Consider the following 22052-nt stretch of genomic DNA (forward strand, 5'->3'; position numbering starts at 1 on the left):
CCGATGACTAACCCCTCTACTGAGATGAACCCGCAAGACAACGAGGGCATTGTCTCCACATAGGACCCGTCTTTCCACACTCATAACAACTCTCAAGTGTTGGAGAAGGAGACTGAAGGGAACCCCTCGCATCGGAGTGACTAGCAGATGCACCTGGCATAGAAAAGCCCTAAACTAATAGGGCACGAGACCAACTCTGAGCTGGAGAGCACTAAGTAATGACTGGCCCTGATGAGAACTGTGAGAACCATGACCCGACGATGCCCCATGATAACCTGGGCGAGCTGGCTGAGCATGCTTGAATGGACAACCTTTGCCATGCTAAAACTGACCTCTCGAAGGAGTACCACTGTAACTACTAGATCTTAGAGGCCTCTTGGCCTCCCTCTCCTCTCGCTGTTGGTGACGAACAGACTTAATCTCACGAGCAATGTGTACAACCTCCTCAAAGGTAGCACCAGTCATCCTCTCCCTATCCGTGAGAATATGAAGCTGATAAGTGAGGCCATCAACAAACCTCTTAATCCTCTCTCTATCTGTCAGAACCAACCAAATGGCATGACTAGCTAACTCGGAGAACCTTATCGCATACTACATCACAATCATCTCTCCCTGACACAACCACTCAATCTGTCTGTGCAACTCCTCTCTACGAGACTGCGGCATATACTTCTGTAGAAAGAAAATGGAGAACTGCTTCCAGATAAGGGGTGCTGCACCAACAGGACTACGCCTCTCAAAAGCCTCCCACCAAGTGAAGGCAGCTCCAGAAAACTGATAAGTAGTGAAAGTGACCCCGCTGGTCTCTAGAATACCCGTTGTACGAAGCATCCGTTGACACTTATCCAAGAAATCCCGGGCATCCTCACCCTATACACCACTGAAGGTCGGAGGCTGAAGTCTACCAAACCTCTCCAACCTACGCTGCTCATCCTCTGGCATGGCAGAAACTACATAGTCCTGAGCAGATGCAACCGGCTGGGTTGGATGTGCCCCCGTTGTCTAAAGTCCCTGCACGACCTGCTTAGGTGTGCAAGCGAAAGGAGTCTGATTGCCTCCCCCGACCTGAGAAGTAGCTGTAGCTATAGTAGACGAGACCGCCTGAGCTAGGCCAATGCAAACTAATAGGATCTGAGCCAAGGCCTCCTGAAGACCCGGAATCACAATGGGCACAGCTGGTGCTGCTGGAGCGTCCACAACTAGGACCTGATCCTGAACTGGGGCAGCTAGTGGATCTGTCGGTGCTGCCCTTACTGTTGTGCGGGCCATCTCTGCCCCTACCGCAACCATAATCTCATCCTCGGCCTCTAGTGGCCACAACTGTTTATACTGGTGGTCGTCTATCCTAACTAGTAGCGCGTGTCCTCACCATCTATGAGAAAATAGAATGAAAGAAGTTTAGTACTCGGATCAACAAATTCGCACGACAAGAATTTCAATAATATGAAGTTTTTCCTAAAGGTTTTGCAGCCTCTCGAGGATAAATACAGACGTCTCTGTACTGATCCGCGAGACTCTACTAAACCTGCTCATGACTCATAAAACCTATATAACCTAGGCTCTGATACCAACTTGTCACGACTCTAAACCTGGACCCGATCGTGATGGCACCTCTCGTGAAGACAAGGCCAGCCGACACTTTCCCATTTTAGTTTTAAGAAATAAAACAATAAGAATTAAGTCAAAAAAAGTAATAAATAATACAAAAGTAAGCAGTGAACATTACAGTTTGCGAAAATAAAACCCAACATAGCCCGATACCGGGGTGTCACTAGTCATGAGCGTCTATCAATACACTACAAGTCTGAAATGCTTACCAAGCTATTACAGAATAATTGAAAAAGATATAGAAATGAGATAAAGGGGAAGAAACACGGGACTACGGATGCCAAGCAGCTACCTTGTGAACTCTGAAGTCTGCTGGGAGCTGTCAACTCTCGCCAGCAGGATAGCAATGCCTGAATCTGCATACGGGGTACAGGGAGTAAAGTGAGTACTCCAACTCAGTGAGTAATAATCATAAATAAAGACCTAAAGCAAGAAATCACGTAAGGCACATTACAGGCTATAATGAAGTAGTAAAAGCCAGTAAAAATAGTGAATCAGTGAAGATATGTAAAGTCATTTTAGTTTAGTTTAAACTTCATAAAAAGGGCCTTTTTAACAATTAAGCTTGTAAATGATAGGCAATAAGGAAGATAAACACATAAAGGTTCTCCCCTCGGGCACAATGTCAACAATCCGCCCCTCGGGCAATATCTTAGAACAATACCGGCCCCTCGGGCTATATCTCACATCATAATGGGTACCCACGCATCATTACTAGGCACTCGGCCTCATATCAACAAGCAACGTCGTGGCTTACAAATCTTAGGCCCTCGGCCTCGAATCATAATCAGTGTTTCCTCACAACATAGACCCTCGGCCTTACTTAGTCAGAATCTCACAGCCACTCTGGCGATAGTAAAACATAGTGCTCAGCCCAAAATATCATTTAAGTGTTAAAGTAGAGTAAACATGGCTGAGTTATGAAAAAACGTAGAATATAGCATGACTGAGTTCAAGTATAAAGTCAAAACGGTGAGGAAAATATCAATAAAAATCCCCTAAGGGTTTAAATAGTTGGCACAAGGCCCAAGTATGGCATTCAGCCCAAAACATGATGTTCACAAATAGATTTCAGTCAAATACGTGGGAAAATGGTCATTCGGGATGGACTAAGTCACAATCCCCAATAGTGCACGACCCCACGCTCGTCATCAAGCATGTGCGTCACCTCCATATAGCACAACGATGTGAAATCTGGGGTTTCATACCCTCAGCACATCATTTACAATCATTACTCACCTCTACCCGATCCAAATCTCTAGCTCGTGATACCTTTGCCCCTCGAATCGGCCTCTGAATGCTCCAAATCTAACCAAAATCAGTGCAACACTATCGAAGTAATCTAAGGGAATAAAGCCCACTCGAAAGAAATCAAATTACAACACAAATCTTGAAATTTTCCAAACCCGAACCCCGCGCCCATGTCTCGGATTCCGGTAAAAATCACATCAATGGGTTCCTTGTCACTCCCCGAGTTCATTCATACCAAAAGCATCAAAATCTAGCCACAAACGACCCCTCAAATCCCAAATTCTAGGTCTCCAATTTCAATCCCTAGTTCTTTAATTTTAGGCTTAATTTCCATGATTAAATGAGGTAGATTTCACACTAGAATCGAGTTTTAAGTCCATGAATCTTACATCCAAGTGATTCCCCTTGAACCCCTCTTCAATCCTCTTTAAAAAGCTCCAAAAATGCTCAAAAATAGTGGAAATAAACCCCAAAATCACGGACAAGAGGACTATTTAAAAATTCTGCCCATGCCTCATTTCCTTCTTGGCGAACGCGGTCAACGCCTCGCGTTCGCGAAGCACAAAATAACTTTGACCAAAGATTCCTCTTTGAGATCGCGACCTTCCCATCGTGAATACGATGGCTCCTTAGCTTGACCTTTCACGATTGCGATACCTCTCTCGCTAATGCGATGAATAAAACACCTCAGGCCCAGCTGACCAAATTCATCTACGCAAACGCGGAGCTTCCCTCGCGAACGCGATGCATAAACATCCAGCCCTTCGCGAACGCGGTGCCTTCCTCACGAATGTGAAGGCCAAAATCTCAGCCCTCTCCAGCTAACCCTTTGGGAATGCGAGGACCTACACGCGAACGCGAAGGTCTAATTCCTCTGCGACACACATCAGTTTTTCTACAATTCCAAACAACATGAAATGGTCCGATTGACCACCTGAAACTCACCCGAGGCCCTCGGGACCTCAACCAAACATACCAACATATCCCATAACCTCATTAAAACTTGTTCCAACCTTCAGAATGCTCAAAACAACATCAAAACACCAAATGCGCATCGGATTCAAGCCTAAGAATTCCAAAATCTTCTAAATTACGCTTTTGATCAAAAACCCAACAAAACCACGTCCTAATGACCTAAAATTTTGCACACGCATCCCAAATGACACAACGAAACTACTGCAACTCTCATAATTCCATTCCGACCCCTATATCGAAATCTCACCTATCAACCGAAAATCGCGAAAAATCCAATTTCGCCAATTCAAGCCTAAATCTACTCTGGACTTCCAAAAATAATTCTGATCATGCTCCGAAGTTCCAAATCACTTCCCAAAGCTATCTAAACTATCAGAATTCACATCCGAGCCCTCTAACATATAAGTCAATATCCTGTTGACTTTTCCAACTTAAGCTTCATCAAAAGAGACTAAGTGTCTCAAACCTTACCAAATCCTTTCCGAACTTGAACCAACCAACCCGATCACATATAGAACCAATAGACAAGGAAATAAGAAGCAGAAATGGGAGAAATGGAGTGGTAACTCATGAGATGACTGGCCGGGTCGTCACATTAATGATGCCAAGGTTGGCGTCGTGTGCACAAGTAAGGATGTCAAAAGTGAAGCGATTTTAGAGTTGGAGCGCATCGGACCTCATTCTAACCATTTTTCAATATTGTACTTGGTTGGTGACATGAGAATTGATCTATTAGATCCTATGGAGGAGTCAATGAATAGGGAACAAAGTGTTTATATTCTAAAATTTGCCACACCACAGAGACAAAACTACATCCCTCACTTCAAGGCCAAGAAGTGCAAGATGCGATATCTATTGCTTGGTTCCTTTAGTTTTACACCATCGCCCCAGGAACATGACAGAAAAATTGATGCAAAATTTGGGGCGCAATTTATATCATCAAAGTGGAGGAAAAAAGTGGTGAAAGTGATGGCGTCGTGCATTGACTATAAATAAGGCGCTTGCTGGGAGGCAACCCAATTCTATTTATTTTTCTTTTCTTTATATTTTTGTTTATTTTATTTATTATGTTATATTTTTTCTAGTATTATTTTTCTGTTTTGTTGGAGTAGGAGCATGGAGTCAAAGCCAATAGGCATGCGCAAAAGCGAGCAGGTGGTAGAAACTAAGTGTCAGGTAGCCCTACAGGGAATCATACCTGGGGGAAGTCTGAGTGCCCGTGAGCTGCAAATTCTTCGGCCTTTGGCAAACTAGGGAATCTCTTTTACCCTCTTGTTATTTATAGTCTACATTGAGTACATTACACAATTTTAAGTATGGGGTGAGGATATTATCTAGGTGAGTGTAGTAGTTTTTGATTGTGAAAAAAAAATCAGTAAATTGGAACTTTTCCCGATGATTGATCTCCTAGACATTTTTCTTGAGGGATTTAAGTCGAGATAAAAAGGACAAAAAGATTTTCTTTGTAGGTAGTGTAGTAATTTTCCTTTGGTTTTTCTTTGCGTCACGATTCTTTTCCAAAGGTTTTGTTTGAACCGGGTGTAGTTATTTTTTTTTGGAGTAGGAGCCATTGTGATGTGATTGACATTGAAGCAATATCTCTTAACTTTGTTATGCTTTGAGAATAGTGAGTACTTTGGTTGTGACGCTTAGGCTCAGTTTTTGACACTTGTATAAGTACCTTAAACTGTATGATCTAGCTTTGGTTAACTACTTTGACTAGAGTGTCTTGATGAGTCCAATCCTGAGTGAGTTATGTACTATGTGTCTGTGAGGTTTATGTGTTATTCTATGCATTGCATACAATGTCTAGAACATTTACCGTGTGTTTGCAAAACGAATTAGTAGTTTTAGTCTGTCTAGGAAGTGATATAGTCATTTATTTGTTGAGCTAGTTATATGCTTTTACCCACCTAATTATTACGTATCGTAGTTAACCCCTTTGAGCCTATAATCTTGTTTCTTTGGCAACCACATTACAAGTATTACCAATTTATTTGAATTAACTATCTATTTGAATCTTTTCACCTATCATGAGCACTTGGAACTGTTATGAACTTTGTAAAAGTTAAAGTGTGGGGTGGTTGGTTTAGCTTTTGTGTGGAACTAATGAAATAAGGAGAAGGGTGCACTATTTTGAAAAAGTAAGAGCCACTTGAATTGTAAAATAAAAGAAAGAAAAATAGTTATATTATTGTGAAAAATATTCCTTGAAAGCGGTAACTCTTTATGTAATTATGCTTAAAGAAATAGGGAGTTGATCTATATTGATGTGAAGGTGGAGTTATGGTTTGACATAAGTGTGGGCTTTTAAATGTTAAAGTGTATGTATTAAAGTACGTAGGGAGGTGTAGTCACTCTTATATCCAAATGTATCATACCCGTCTTGCAACCTATATTACAACCAATTAAAGTCCTACTTGATCCTACACTGAATGAGCTGAGTTAGTAGAGGAGTACACTACGGGCAAGCCTATAGTTCATCTTTGTGGCATATGAATGTTGTTTCTGAGAGTGAGTGAATTCATTCTACCTTGAGTTCCTAATTATATTAATTTCTAATATGTGTGGAACTACTCTCTATTGTTGTGTGAGGGCGCTTGATTCATGAAGGAAAGGTAATATTGTTGACCTCTATGTTAGAGTAAGTGAGTGAGTAGTGAATAATGTGTGGTACTTGTGAGTCAAATCTTGAGATGAAGATGTTAGACTCTTGTGCTTAGTCTATTTTAAATATTCTTTGTGTGATGAGTTAGGAGAATTATTTAATAAGGTTGTGTCAATATAAAGTATGCTTTGATTGCTCGAGGACGAGCAATGGTTTAAGTGTGGGGTGTCAATAATATGCTATAATTATGTATTAGTGTCACTTATTACACTCTAATTTACTGCACTTTAATTGAGTTTGAGCTTTAATCGCTAGTGTTCTGCACTAAATGTGTGTTTTATGTCTTATATGAGTGATTCCGATCTATGCAGATGTTTTAAAGCTATTCTGGAGCCTTGAAGTCTGAGTCAAAGCCGAAGGATTAAGTTGGGATCATGTTCGGGGATCAACGAATGATAGTGCCCTTTAAGAATGAAACAAAGAATCAAGCAGGCATACTGCATATTGTCCCGTAAAATGCACATAACGTTTTACTCAAAAATCTGTTTGGGCTCCACAATATATCGATGGAAAGATATTTAAAAGGACTAAAACGTTTATGTTTTACATTTTTTCAAATTCCCATATCTGCGGTGCATAGGGTGGTGCGTTGCGCGCCATGCACTGCGGCTATGTAAATTGTTGTTACCCTCAAATTGAATGTTCTCTGAAGTTCCACACAACCGCATGGCGCGTCTCCCCATGCGGTTCTCCTGTACAATTTTTATAGAGTTAGCTCCACATAGACATGATAGCAAAACAACAAATTAACAAGAGTCATGAAAGAACCAGAACCCTAGAAAGTGAAGTTTAGCTCCACATAGACATAATAGCAAACCAATAAATCCTACAAAGAAATATAAGATTTACCAAGTTTGGTGGAAGAAAAGATGAAATCAGGCCTCCACGGCGGCTCTGTGCTCTCCCTAAGTTATTCAATCTTGAGCTTAATTATTTGATTGCTTACTATCTACAAATTTAAAATTGAACTCGAATGTGGGAATTCTAGATTGCTTATAGGATTGAGTAGAACAAGTTCTTGAGCTGGGTATCGGGGAACGGATTCGCGGTTAAGATAGACATATATCTAATTGCCTTGCTTGGTTGATTTACAAGAATCATAAATATGTTCTTGTTAGTTCTAATTCCATAGACATATAGGCGTTAGGTTAGCTTGAATAGGAGAGTAAGAACTCGACAGATTCTTATGAGCAATATTAACCCTGTTAACCAATAAACTAGATAAATTAGTTAGTTAATTCAATTGAAGAATACAATAAGATTGTAAGATAGCCCATAACCCTAGATCACTTTCATCACATTGATAACATAAAAATTTGTTCTTCCTTTGTTCAGAGTTTATTATTTGTTTTCTTTATTTTAATTAGTTTTGAATAAAATATTTCTAGGTTTAATTCTTGTTAGATACTTAGGATAGTCTAATTTAGTTAATAGTTAATGACATATCTTTGTGGGTTCAACATCTGACTTTTAGTAACTTTATTACTTGAAGACCGTGTATACTTGTGTGCGCATTTGGCCGTAGCACTAGTCTCTAAGACTAGGTAAGCCTAACAACATGCGTAATAACAGAAATAATAACATAAATCCCAAAACATCAACATCTATATAAAAAAAAATCTGTAACTCAACATATACATTTTCCAAAACCCGGTAAAATGTAAGTCATAAGCTCCAGATACAGTACTGAAATACTCTGATACATCATTGTCTATAAAGATATAAAGAAATAAGAAAAGAACAAGATAGAATGGGACTCTGAGACCTGCGGATGCGAGTATGTGTACCTTGTAGTCTCCAGAGCAGCAACACAGCACGCTAATACCGAGGCTGATAGGATGTACCTGGATCTGTATAAAATATGTGCAGAAGCATAGTATGAGTATACCATAATGGTACCCAGAGATAATAAGAAACAACGAACAAGGAAGAAGATATCATAATATAATAAGAATGACACGGAAGTGAGACTGTAACAACCCGGTCGGTCGTTTTATGAGTTGCATCCTCGTTTCCCCTATTTCTACTTTTTTATGTGTTGTTCAACTATATTTCATTATATCAGGTTGGTTGTTTCGGGTTCGGAGTGGTCGTGGAGTGGAATGAGACACTTAGTCTCTTATTTAGAAGCTTAAGTTGGAAAAGTCAACCGGATGTTGACTTATGAGTAAAATGTCTCGGATGTGAATTCTGATAGTTCGAATAGCTCCGTTAGGTTATTGGACTTAGGAACGTGTTCAGAATGTATTTTGGAGGTCCGTGATAGATATAGGCTTGAATTGGCGAAATTGGAAATTTAGCATTTTTCGGTCGGCAGTGAAAATCTTCATATCGGGGTCCGAATGGAATTTGGAAAAATTGAAGTAGGTTTGTTGTGTCATTTGTGACGTGTGTGCAAAATTTCAGGTCATTGGGATGAGGTTTGATAGCTTTTGGCATCGTATGCGGAATTTGAAAGTTTCAAAGTTCTTAGGCTTGAATCCGAGGTTGATTTGGTGTTTCGATGTTGTTTTGAGTGTTCCGAAGGTTGGAATAAGTTTGAATAGTGGTATATGACTTGTTGGTATTTTTGGTAGAGGCCCCGAGGTCATCGGGATGAATTCGGATGGATAACAGAAGGATTGGGAATTTGTTTGAGCAGTAGAACTTTGCTGCTTCTGTCATTTCCGCACCTGCGGATTGGGGACCGCAGGTGCCAGCCTCGTAGAAGCAAGATTGGACCGCATATGCGGAGAATTGAGGAGTTGAGAAGTACCACAGGTGCGCACAAGGACCATACCTACGAGATCGTAGGAGCGAGAAGCTAACCGCAGAAGCGAGATTTCCAAGTTTAAGTGAAAACCGCACCTACGATGGTTTTTTCGCAGGTGAGGTATCGCAAAAGCGACTCTGAGACTGCAGATGTGGAAGACACTGGGCAGAAGGTATAAAAAGGTCTTCTTCGTGAATTTTGCTAAGTTTCTCCATTTTTGAAGACGGGAGTTGAGCTTGGCCAGTAATTTCTCAAGAGGAATCATGGGTTATTAGTTGGGTAAGCTACTTAAGCTTTATCACTTGAGTTTATGACCATTTTTCCATTTTTTAATCATGATATTGGTGGAAATTAGGGAAGAAAGTTGGGAGATTGGGGCCTGAAATGGGAAATTTTAAATTGGGTATTTGAGGGACCATTTGAGGTCCGATTTTGATGATTTTTGTATGTATGGACTCGGGAGTGAAAGGAGTTTCTAGTTTTTCAACTTTTGTTGGATTCCAAGACGTGGTCCCGGGGGCCGGGTTTGAGCAAATTCGGGATTTTGGGTCTAATTTGATAATTTTCGTGTGGGTTTCATTCCTTTGGCGTGTATTGTTGATAATATACTAATTTTGGTTAGATTCGGAGTATTTGGAGGCCGGATAGAGAGGCAAGGGCATCGCAGGTTAGAGTTTTTGCTAGGTTGAGGTAAGTAACGCTTCCAAACTTGGTTCTGAGCATTCGAAACCCCAAACTATGTGTTCTATTATTACAATTGAGGTGACGCAAATGCCAAGTAATGGGCGTGTGGGCGTGCACCATGAGAATCGCGGCCTAGATCATTCCATGGCATCACTTAATGACTCTTTCTTACTAATATCTATGTTGTGATTATGTGGTTAAGTTAATGAGCTGTAAATCATGCTAATTATTTAAGGCTTCGTGCCGATACTGTTGAGACCCAAGAGGTCGTTTCTCACTGTCATATCATAAGCTTCATTGATATTCTGTACTCAGTCATGTTCATGCATATTATATCATGCCTTAGTCTTGATTATTGTTATTTGGCACATCATATCATTGTTTTGGGCTAGTATCATGACATTTTAAGCCCGTGAGTGTGAGACTGGAGAGTGATGACTGAGTTAGGCCGAGAGCCTGATATTGATTGACATTATGGGATCGGATTGCACGCCACAACGGGATATTGATTATACCTTCGTTGGCTTGTTATAGAGCTAGGGCTGAAAAGAGCCCCTCCGGAGTCTTTACACCCCCAGTGAGCGCAGTTGATGTTAATAAGTGATGGATCTTCCCTGGATATGGACTTTGTCTGAAGTATTTATACATGGAGATGGATCTTCTCCATAGAGCTGAAATGGCCTTATTTGGTACTGGATAACTGGGGTCAGTGATGTGTATATATTCCGGGATGGATTTTCCCTTGGCTGGATGGCCATATACAGTACCGAGTGGTTGAGCACTTGTGAGTGGAGGTACACGGTACATTTTTCATGTCTTCTGTGCATTGGTACATAGATATTTGTGGAGCCTTATACTCGATACTATTCAGATTGTATTTATTTCTGTTGAGTCTAATACTTGAACTGTAAGCATGTCTACTTTTCTATACAGTTTAATTTTATTACCTGTTGAGGTTTGGTTCGTCACTATCTCTCAGTCCATAGTTTGGACTTGTTACTTATTGAGTTGGTGTACTCACGTTACCCCTGCACCTTGTGTGCAGATTCAGGTATCTCAGGGAACGATAGCGGCTGTTGATTATTCCGGTCGCGGACTTCACAGACATAGCGAGGTAGCTGCCTGGAGATTAACAATTCTGCTTTTCTCCTTCTCTATCTTCCTATTAGTACATTATTTCTATTTTCAGACTATTTTGATCTTGTCTTTTATCGAAACTGTTATAGCATGGCTCATGATTTAGTGACACCCGAGGTCGGGCTCGTATCTTTCTAATTTGTTTGATTTTGACTTTATATCTTTTATCAGATTTCAGTTGGAAAATGGTTTTTCTTAAGTTTTAAATGAAATGTGGATTAATTTGGGAATGTGTTGGCTAGCCTAGTTTCACGATAGGCGCTATCACGACCGGGTCGGTCAGGGATCGTGACAAGTTGGTATCAGCGCCTAGGTTATATAAGTCTCACGAGTCATAAGTAGGTTTAGTAGAGTCTCACGGATCAGTATGGAGACATCTTTACTTATCCTCGGGAGGCTGCAGAACCTTTAGGAAAAACATCACATTCTTAAATTCCTGTCATGCGAATATGTTGACTATGGTAACTAAACTTCTGTTATTTTATTCTTTCACATATGGTGAGGACACGTGCTACCAGTCAGGGTAGACGACCACCAGTACCACCAGTTGTGGCCATGAGAGGCCGAGGATGTGGTTGAGGCCGTGGCATGGACAGGGGTGTAGCCCGCACAACAGCTAGGGCAGCACTTACAGATCCACCAGCCGCTCTAGTTCATGATGAGGTTCCAATTGCGGATGCTCCAGCAAGACCAACTCAGGCACCGCCTGTGCCTATTGTTATTTTGGGTCTTCAAGAGGCCTTGGCTCATATCTTGACCATGTGCACTAGCCTTGGTTAGGAGCAGCTACTTCTCAGACCGGGGGAGGCACTCAGACTCTCGCCGCCCGTACACCCGAGTAGGTTGTTCAGAGACTGCAGACATCAGAGGCACCACCAGCCCAGGTGGTTACACCTGCTTATGATTTTGTTGTACCAGTTATGCCTTATGACGAGCAGTGTCGATTGGAGAGGTTTGGTAGACTTTACCCTCCGACTTTCAAGGGTTTCTTGGACAAGTGTCAGAAGATGCTACGTACAGCGGGTATTCTGGAGACCAGTGGGGTCTCATTTACTACTTTTCAATTTTTTGGAGCTGCCTTTACTTGGTGGGAGGCTTATGAGAGGCGTAGGCCTGTTGGTGCAGCGCCCCTTACCTGGCATCAGTTCTCCATTCTCTTCCTGGAGGAGTATGTATTGCATTCACGCAGGGAGGAGCTGTATAGGCAGTTGGAGCAGTTGTGTTAGGAGGATATGATCGTGATGCAGTATGAGATGAGGTTCTCTGAGTTGGTCTATCATGTTATCTAGCTAGTACCCATGGATACTGAGAGGATGAGAAGGTTCGTCGATGGTCTCACTTATCAGTTATAGATTTTTCTAACCAGGGAGAGGGCATTTAGCGCTTCTTTTGAGAAGGTGGTTGACATTGCCAGTGAGATTGAGTCAGTTCGCCGCCAGGAGCGAGTTGAGAGGGAGGCTAAGAGGCCTTGGGAATCTGGTAGTTTTGGTGGTGTTCCTTCTGGAGGTCAGTTTCAGCACGGTAGAGGCCATCTATTCAGACATGCTCAGCCAGCTCATTCGGGTCACCGTGGTGGATCATCGGGCCATGGTTCTCATAGCTCACATTTGGGCCACTCATCTCTCAGTGCCCTTCCAGCTCAGAGTATGACTCATGCACCATCAGTTCAGGGTTCATCTACGCTTGGTTCTTCTAGTAGTTATCCCGGTGCTCGAGGCTCCCTTCAGTCCCCACTGCCATTTGCCGGGAGAGGTTGCTTTGAGTGTGGAGATTTGGGTCATATCAAGATGTTTTGTCCCTGTCTTACGGGAGGTTCATCCCCGCAGAGGAGTCAGCCTTCGACTTCAGCACCAGTTGCTTCCCCACCCGCTTAGCCAGCTCGGGGTGGAGGTTAGTTAGCTAGAGGTCGCCCTAGAGGGGGAGGTCGATCAGGTGGTGGTCAAGCCCATTTCTATGCCCTCCCAGCCAGACCAGATGCTATTGCTTCAAATACGGTGATTTCATGTATTGTCTCAGTTTGCCACAGTGATGCCTCTATGTTATTTCACCCTGGTTCCACTTTTTATATGTGTCATCATATTTTGCTCATTATTTGGATACACCCCATGAGTCTCTTGTTTCATCTGTTCGTGTATCTACTTCGGTGGGCAATACTGTTGTTATAGACTAGGTATATCGGTCTTGTGTGGTGACTGTTGGAGGTTTGGATACCCGAGTGGACCTTCTGTTGCTTTGTATGGTGGATTTTGATATGATATTAGGCATGGATTGGCTATCTCCGTGTCACACTATTTTTGACTTTCATGCTAAGACAATGACGTTGGCTATGCCGGATGTGCCACGGATTGAGTAGCGAGGTTCGTCGGATTATGTTCCTGATAAGGTGATTTCATTCTTGAAGGCCTAATGGATGGTTGGAAAAGGTTGTCTTTCTTATTTATCCTTTGTTAGGAATGTCAATTTAGAGACTTCTAGTATTGATTCAGTCCCGGTAGTGAGGGAGTTTTCGGATGTGTTTCCTACAGACCTGTCGGGCATGCCACCAGATAGGGATATTGACTTTGGTATTGATTTGGTGCTGGGCACTCAGCCCATTTCTATTTCACCTTATCGTATGGCATTGGCGGAGTTGAAGGATTTGAAGGAGCAGCTTCAGGAACTCTTTGATAAGGGTTTATTCGGCCTAGTGTGTCGTCGTGGGGTGCACCTGATCTATTCATGAAGAAAAACGATGGCTCTATGAGGATGTGCATTGATTACAGGCAGTTGAACATGGTCACAATCAAGAAATGCCTCGTATTGATGATTTATTTAACCAACTATAGGGAGCGAGGGTGTTCTCCAAGATTGATCTCAGGTCGGGGTATTACCAGCTGAAGATCAGGGACTTAGATATTCTTAAGACAACTTTTAGGACCTGATATGATCATTATGAGTTCCTTGTGATGTCCTTTGGGCTGACCAATGCCCCAACAACATTCTCGACTCATTCATTATTGTGTTCATTAATGATATTCTGGTGTACTCGCATAGTTAGGAGGAGCACGCTGAGCATCTGAGAGTTGTATTGCAGTGGTTGAGAGAGGAGAAGATTTATGCAAAGTTCTCCAAGTGTGAGTTCTGGCTTAGTTCCGTGGCTTTCTTGGGGCACGTGGTGTCTAGTAAGGGTATTCAGGTTGATCCGAAGAATATAGGGGCGGTTCAGAGTTGGCCCAAACCATCTTCAGCCGTAGAGATTCGCAGCTTTCGTGGTTTGGCGGGCTATTACCATCGGTTCATTCAGGGATTTTCATCTATAACATCACCCTTGACCAAATTGACTCAAAGGGTGCTCTTTTCATGTGGTCAAATGAGTGTGAGGCGAGCTTTCAGAAGCTCAAGACTACCTTGACCACAACTCCAATGTTAGTTTTTGCCATCAGCTTCAGGTTCATATACAGTGTATTGTGATGCTTCTAGAGTTGGTATTGGATGTGTGTTGATGCAGGAGGATAGAGTGATTGCTTATGCTTCCCGTCAGTTGAATCCCCTTGAGAAGAACGACAATGTTCTTGATTTGGAGTTGGCTGCCATTGTTCACACGTTGAATATTTGGAGACATTATCTCTACGGCATTTCTTGTGAGGTGTTTACTGATCATCGTATCCTCCAACAATTGTTCAAGCAGAAGGATCTCAACTTGAGGCAGCGGAGATGGTTGGAGAAACTAAAGGACTACGATATTACTATCTTGTATCACCCGGGGAAGGCCAATGTGATGGTCAATGCTTTGAGTAGGAAGGCATTGAGCATGGGCAGTTTGGCACATATTCCTATTGGGGAGCGGCCTCTTGCAGTTGATATTCAGGCCTTGGCCAACCGGTTTGTAAGGTTGGATATTTCGGAGCCCAATCGGGTCTTAGCTTGTGTGGTTTCTCGGTCTTCTTTGTTTGATCGCATCAGAGAGTGCCAGTATGATGATCCTCATTTGCTTGTCCTCAAGGACAGAGTTCAGCACGACTACTAGAGATGTGACTATTGGTGATGACGGTATATTGAGGATGCAGGGCAGGATGTATGTGCCCAATGTAGATGGACTTCAAGAGTTGATTCTGGAAAAGGCCCACAACTCGCGGTATTCTATCCATCCGGGTGCTGTGAAGATGCATCATGATTTGAGACAGCACTACTGGTGGAGGAGAATGAAGAAAGATATATTGGGATTTGTAGCTCGGTGTCTCAATTATCAGCAGGTGAAATACGAGCATCTGAGACCAGCGGATTTACTTTAGCAGATTGATATTCTAGAGTGGAAGTGGGAGCAGATCACCATGGATTTTGTAGTTGGACTCCCACGGACTTTGAGGAAGTTCGATGCTATTTGGGTGATTGTGGATCGGCTGACCAAGTCCGCGCACTTCATTCCTGTGTGTACTACCTATTCTTCAGAGCGATTAGCTGAGATTTATATTCGAGAGATTGTTCGTCTGCATGGTGTCCCAATTTCTTTCATCTCAGATAGAGGTACTCAGTTCAATTTGCAGTTTTGGAGAGCCGTGCAGTGAGAGTTGGGTACTCAAGTTGAGTTGAGCACCGTTTTTCACCCTCAGACGGCGGGCAGTCCGAGCGCACTATACACATATTAGAGGACATGTTGCGCGCTTGTGTCATTGATTTTGGAGGGTCATGGGATCAGTTTCTACCGCTCGCGGAGTTTGCATATAACAACAATTACTAGTCGATTATTCAGATGGTTCCATATGAGGCTTTGTATGAGAGACGGTGTAGATCTCCAGTAGGTTGGTTTGAGCCGGGTGAGGCTAGGCTTTTGGGTACGTACTTAGTGCAGGATGCTTTGGACAAGGTGAAAGTGATTCAGGAGCAGCTTCGTACGACACAGTCAAGATAAAAGAGTTATACTGACAGAAAGGTTCATGAGGTGTCTTACATGATTGGAGAGAAGGTTCTACTGAAGGTTTCACCCATGAAGGGTGTTATGAGATTTGGGAAGAAGGGTAAATTCAGTCCTCGGTTCATTTTGCCTTTTGAGGTGCTTTGGAGGATTGGGGAGGTGGCTTATGAGCTTGCTTTACCACCCAGCTTGTCGAGTGTGCATCCAGTATTTCATGTTTCTATGCTCCGGAAGTATATTGGTGACCCGTCTCATGTTTTGGATTTCAGCACGGTTCAGTTAGACGGTGATTTGACCTATGATGTGTAGCCAGTGGCTATTTTGGAGCAACAGGTCTGAAAGTTGATATAAAAGGGTATAGCTTCAGTGAAAGTGTAATGGAGAGGTTGGCCCGTGGAGTAGTCTACTTGGGAGACCGAGCGGGAGATACAGAACAGATATCCACACCTGTTTGAGGCTTCAGGTATGTTTCTAGACTCGTTCGAGGACGAACGTTTGTTTAATAGAGGGAGAATGTAACGACTCGGCCGGTCGTTTAATGAGTTATAGCCCCATTTCCCTCATTTTCTGCTTCATTATGTGTTGTTTAGCTATATTTCATCGTATTGGGTTGGTTGGTTTGGGTTTGGAGTGGAATGAGACACTTAGTCTCTTATTTAGAAGCTTATGTTGGAAAAATTAACCTGATGTTGAATTATGAGTAGAATGTCTCATATATGAATTATGATGGTTAGGATAGCTCTGTTAGGTGATTTTGGACTTAGAAGCGTGTTCGGAATATATTTTGGAGGTTCGTGGTAGATTTAGGCTTGAATTGGCAAAATTAGAAATTTGGCATTTTTCGGTCGGCAGTGAAAATCTTGATATCGGGGTCGGAATGGAATTACGAAAACTGGAATAGATCCATTGTGTGATTGGTGACGTGTGTGCAAAATTTCAGGTCATTCGGATGAGGTTTGATAAGTTTTGGCATGGTGTGCGGAATTTGAAAGTTTCTAAGTTCTTAGGCTTGAATCCGAGGTCGATTTGGTGTTTAGATGTTATTTTGAGCGTTCCGAAGGTTGGAATAAGTTTGAATAGTAGTATTTGACTTGTTAGTATTTTTGGTGGAGGCCTTGAGAGCCTCGGGATGAATTCCGATGTTTAATGGAAGGATTGGGAATTTGTTTGAGCAGCTGAACTTTACTACTTCTGTCATTTCCGCACCTACAGATTAGACCCCGCAGGTGCGAGCCTCGTAGAAGACAGATTGGACCGCATATGCGGAGAATTGAGGAGCTGAGGAGTATAGTAGTTGCGTACAAGGACCGCACCTGCGAGACCATAGGAGCGAGTAGGTGACCGTAGAAGTGGGATTTCCAGGGTTAACTGAAAACCGCACCTGCGATGTTTTTTCCCAGGTGCAGTGTCGCAAAAGCGATTCTGAGTCCATAGATACGGAAAACACTGGACAGAAGGTATAAAAAGGTCTTCTTCGCGAATTTTGCTAAGTTTTTCCATTTTTTAAGACGAGAGTTGAGCTTGGGCAGTGATTTCTCAAGAGGGATCAAGGGTTATTAGTTGGGTAAGCTACTTAAGCTTTATTACTTGTGTTTATGACCATTTTTCCATTGTTTAATCATGATATTAGTGGAAATTAGGGAAGAAAGTTGTGAGATTAGGGCTTGAAATTGAAGAGTTTAAATTGGGGATTTGAGGGACCATTTGAGGTCCGATTTTGATGATTTTGGTAAGTATGGACGCGGGAGTGAAAGGAATTTCTAGTTTCAAGACTTTTTTGGATTTCGAGACGTGGGCCCGGGGGCCGAGTTTGAGAAAATTTGGGATTTTGAGTCTAATTTGATAATTTTCGTGTGGGTATCATTCCTTTGGCGTGTACTGATGATAATATACTCATTTTGGTTAGATTCGGAGCATTTGGAGGCCGAATCGAGAGGCAAGGGAATTGCGGGTAAGAGTTTTGGTCTAGTTGAGGTAAGTAACGCTTCCAAACTTGGTTCTGATGGTTTGAAACCTCGAACTATGTGTTCTATGATTACTATTGAATTGATACAAATGCCAAGTGATGGGCGTGTGGGCGTGCACCATGAGAATCGTGTCCTGGATCATTCCACGGCACCGCTTAGTGACTCTTTCTTGCTGATATCTATGTTGTGATTATGTGATTAAGTTAATGAGCTGTAAATCATGCTAATTATCATGTTAAGGCTTCATGCCGATACTGTTGAGACCCAAGAGGTCGTTTCTTGCTGTCATATTATTAACTTCATTGATATTTTATACTCAGTCCTGTTCATGCATATTATATCATAGCTCAGTCTCGATTATTGTTATTTGGCACATCATATCATTGTTTCAGGATAGTATCATGACATTTTGAGCCCGTGTGTGTGAGGCTGGAGAGTGATGACCGAGTGAGGCCGAGAGCCTCATTCTGAGTGATAGTATGAGATCGGGCTGCACGCTATAGCGAGATATTGATTATGCCTTCATTGGCTTGTTATAGCGCTTGGGCTAAAAGGAACCCCTCCGGAGTCTTTGCACCCCCAGTGAGCGCAGTTGATTTTAATGAGGTATGGATCTTTCCTAGACATGGATCTTGTCTAAAGTATTAATACCTGGAGATGGATCTTCTCCATAGGGCTAGAATGGCCTTCCTCGGTACTAGATGACTGCAGTCAGTGATGTGTATATATTCCGAGATGGATCTTTCCTGGGCCGGATGACCATATACAATACCGAGTGCTTGAGCACTTGTGAGTGGAGGTACACGATACATTTTACATGTCTTCTGTGCATTGGTACATAGAGATTTGCGGAGCTTTATACTCCATACTGTTCAGATTGTATTTATTACTATTGAGTCTAGTACTTGAACTGTAAGCATGTCTACTTTTTTGTACAATTTAATTGTATTACCTGTTGAGGTTTGGTTCGTCACTACCTGTGAGTGCATAGTTTGTACTTGTTACTTATTGAGTTGGTGTACTCAAGTTACCCCATGCACCTTGTGTGCTGATTCAAGTATCTCAGGGCACGGTAGCAGTTGTGGACTATTCCAATCGCGGACTTCACAGAGATAGCGAGGTAGCTACCTGGCGATTTGCAGTTTCGCTTTTCTCCTTCTCTATCTTCCTATTAGTACATTGTTGCTATTTTCAGACTATTTTGGTCTTGTCTTGTTTCGGAACTATTATAGCATGGCTCATGAGTTAGTGACACCTGAGTTCAGGCTTGTATCTTTCCACTTTATTTGATTTTGACTTTATATCTTTTATCAGATTTCAGTTGAAAAATGGTTTTTCTTATGTTTTAAATGAAATGTGGATTAATTTGGGAATGTGTCGGCTGGCCTAGTTTCACGATAGGTGCCATCACGACCGGGTCGGTTTGGGGTCGTGACAGAGACAATAAAGAGTTTACGGAAAGCAACAACACGGAGGCAAAAGAAAGTTAATACAACACGAAAGGAAACAAGAATATTTCAGGTTAAGGAAAACAACAACATACAATACAGCAAATAGAGAAGATTAACAAGGGCACTCCCGAGGTACCGCCTCGTAATCCCAGATCATAAAATAACTCATAGTATTTCCTTATATCACCATGGGAGCCTTTATATTGTTGTTTTGAAAATTATTTTTCTGAAATAACATCCCGTGTTTTAGCCCATCTTATCACACGCATGGCTTCTAGTAATTCCCCTACTAGTCACGCGTATCAAGCCAACCTTATCTCACCACATGCGTTTCAACACCAGATCTTATACCACCATATGTGTACCAATAATCACAACGGCACGGCAGAAACCTCGCTGCTAACAATAACAACCGCACGATAGAAGCCTCGTGCAGCAATAGCAATAACACGACAGAAACCTCGTGCAAAAAATCAAAACAATCACTTCAACAATAAGACGAAAGCCAAACAAAACTGTTAAATAATATGAAGTTTCACAACTTACACCTTGCCTCAACAAAAATCAGGGCCTTGCAACTCAACACTAAACTTAACAGCAAGATATTTCAAGGATAGTCATTTCAAGTAAAGAATTCCATAGTTAAGTAATGAATAAGAACTCATGAAAGCAAGTAATTCAACTAAACATGTAGTACAAGTTGAAAATAAGAGAAAATACAAGTAGACATGTGAAATTAGGCTAAACATGATGACTATACATGCTAAAGTAACTCAATTAGGGCATAAAAAGGAAACTACTTAACTAAAGTCAGAATTTCCAATATTTAGTACGTGTACGCACTCGTCACCTTATGTACACGGCCTTCACATATCATAAATTACCACAACAATACCAAATGATAAGGCAAATTTCTCCCAAACAAGGTTAGACAAGTCACTTACCCCAAACCACGCTCAATCAATCAATTAGAAGGCCTTTCCCTTTATTTTCCGACTCCAACGGCTCAAATCTAGCCAAAAATAATTACATACTATAAATATAACAATACGAAACTAATCCAAATAAAGGTGATATCGATTCCAACCGTACAAGAATTTTTCAAATCCGAACTCATTTAGCCTTTCAAAACTCAAGAATTTGGTCTAAGAACTTTTACACCTTTTCCCCAATTTTTCAACCCAAATCCTTAATTACATGATGGAATAAATGGTAGATTAGTGGAATTTAATCAAAAATGAGTTAAGAACTCTTATCCCAACAATCTCTCTAAAAATCCCTCGAAATTTCACGTCAAACCGAGCTCTCAAGTCCAAATGGTGAAAAATTACATCCCAACGATTCCTTCATCACGAACGTGGAATAATCCTCGCGTTCGCGATGCACAAAATTATACAGCTGCAAAAATCCTCTTCACGAATGCGAGACTCCCCACGTGAGCGCGATGGCCAACATTCTCAAGCTTCGTGATCGCGAAGCTTCACTCGCGAACGCGTAGATCAACCGTGTAAAGTCTTCCCAACTCGCCTTTCCTCTTTGCGAACGCACTTCCCTGTCCGTGATTGCAGTGCACAATATCCTGACCCCTTCGTGAACTTGTGACCTTCTTCGCAAATGCAAAGGTTAAATCTCCATCCATCTGTGAAGACTCTACGCGAACGCATGAATACCTTCGCGAACACGTAGAAGGAAACCAGAAGCACCAGATTTAACAATCTTAATGTTCCGAAATACACTGAACATGGTCCGAATCACACCGAGGCCTACGGGGCCTCAACCAAACATACCAACAATTCCTAAATGTGATACGAACTTAGTCGAGATCTCAAATCACATCAAACAATATCAAAAATACAAATCGCACCTCAATTCAAGCGCAATGAAGTTTTGAACTTCTAACTTTCACATCCGATACCGAAACCTAACAAACCACGTCTGATTTACCTCAAATTTTGCACACAAGTCATAATTGATATTACAGACCTATTCGAACTTTCGAAATGGGGATCCGACCCCGATATCAAAAAGTCCACTCCTGGTCAAACATTCTAAAATCTTCCAAATTTTCCAACTTCGCCAATTTACGTTGAAACGACCTATGGACCTCCAAATCAATATCCGGACACGGTCCTAAGACCAAAATTATCATACGGAGCTATTGGAACCGTCAAAATTTTATTCTGGAGTCGTCTTCACACAAGTAAAACTATGGTCAATTTCTACGACTTAAACTTCCGATTTAGGGACTATGTGTCAAATTTTACCCCGAAACTCTCCCGAAATCAAAACCAAATATCCCGGCAAGTCACGTAATTATAAAATAAAATAAAGGGAGCATTAAATAAGGGATCAGAGCTAATACTCTCAAAACAACCGGACGGATCGTAACAAAAGTAATTCCCAGGCCTTCAATAATGCAACGACTTTGATACAATAATGTAATGGAAGGGCCCCTCATTGATAATAGAGGAAATTAACTTTTTAAATTTGTTTTTTTAATTACCTTTTGTAAAGTAGTTTGTATTATTAAATTATTTTGTCGGCCATTTTACTTTTAAGTATTTTGTCAGGGTTTTTTATTGGATCCATTATATAAGGATCAAATAGGACTTAGTTAGAGGTAGGTTCTCTTTAGGGTCTTTTAGAAGTTCTTTTTCTCTTGTAAAAA

Source organism: Nicotiana tabacum, chromosome 7 (genome assembly GCF_000715075.1).
Source record: "Nicotiana tabacum cultivar K326 chromosome 7, ASM71507v2, whole genome shotgun sequence".
NCBI classification, from domain to species: domain Eukaryota; kingdom Viridiplantae; phylum Streptophyta; class Magnoliopsida; order Solanales; family Solanaceae; genus Nicotiana; species Nicotiana tabacum.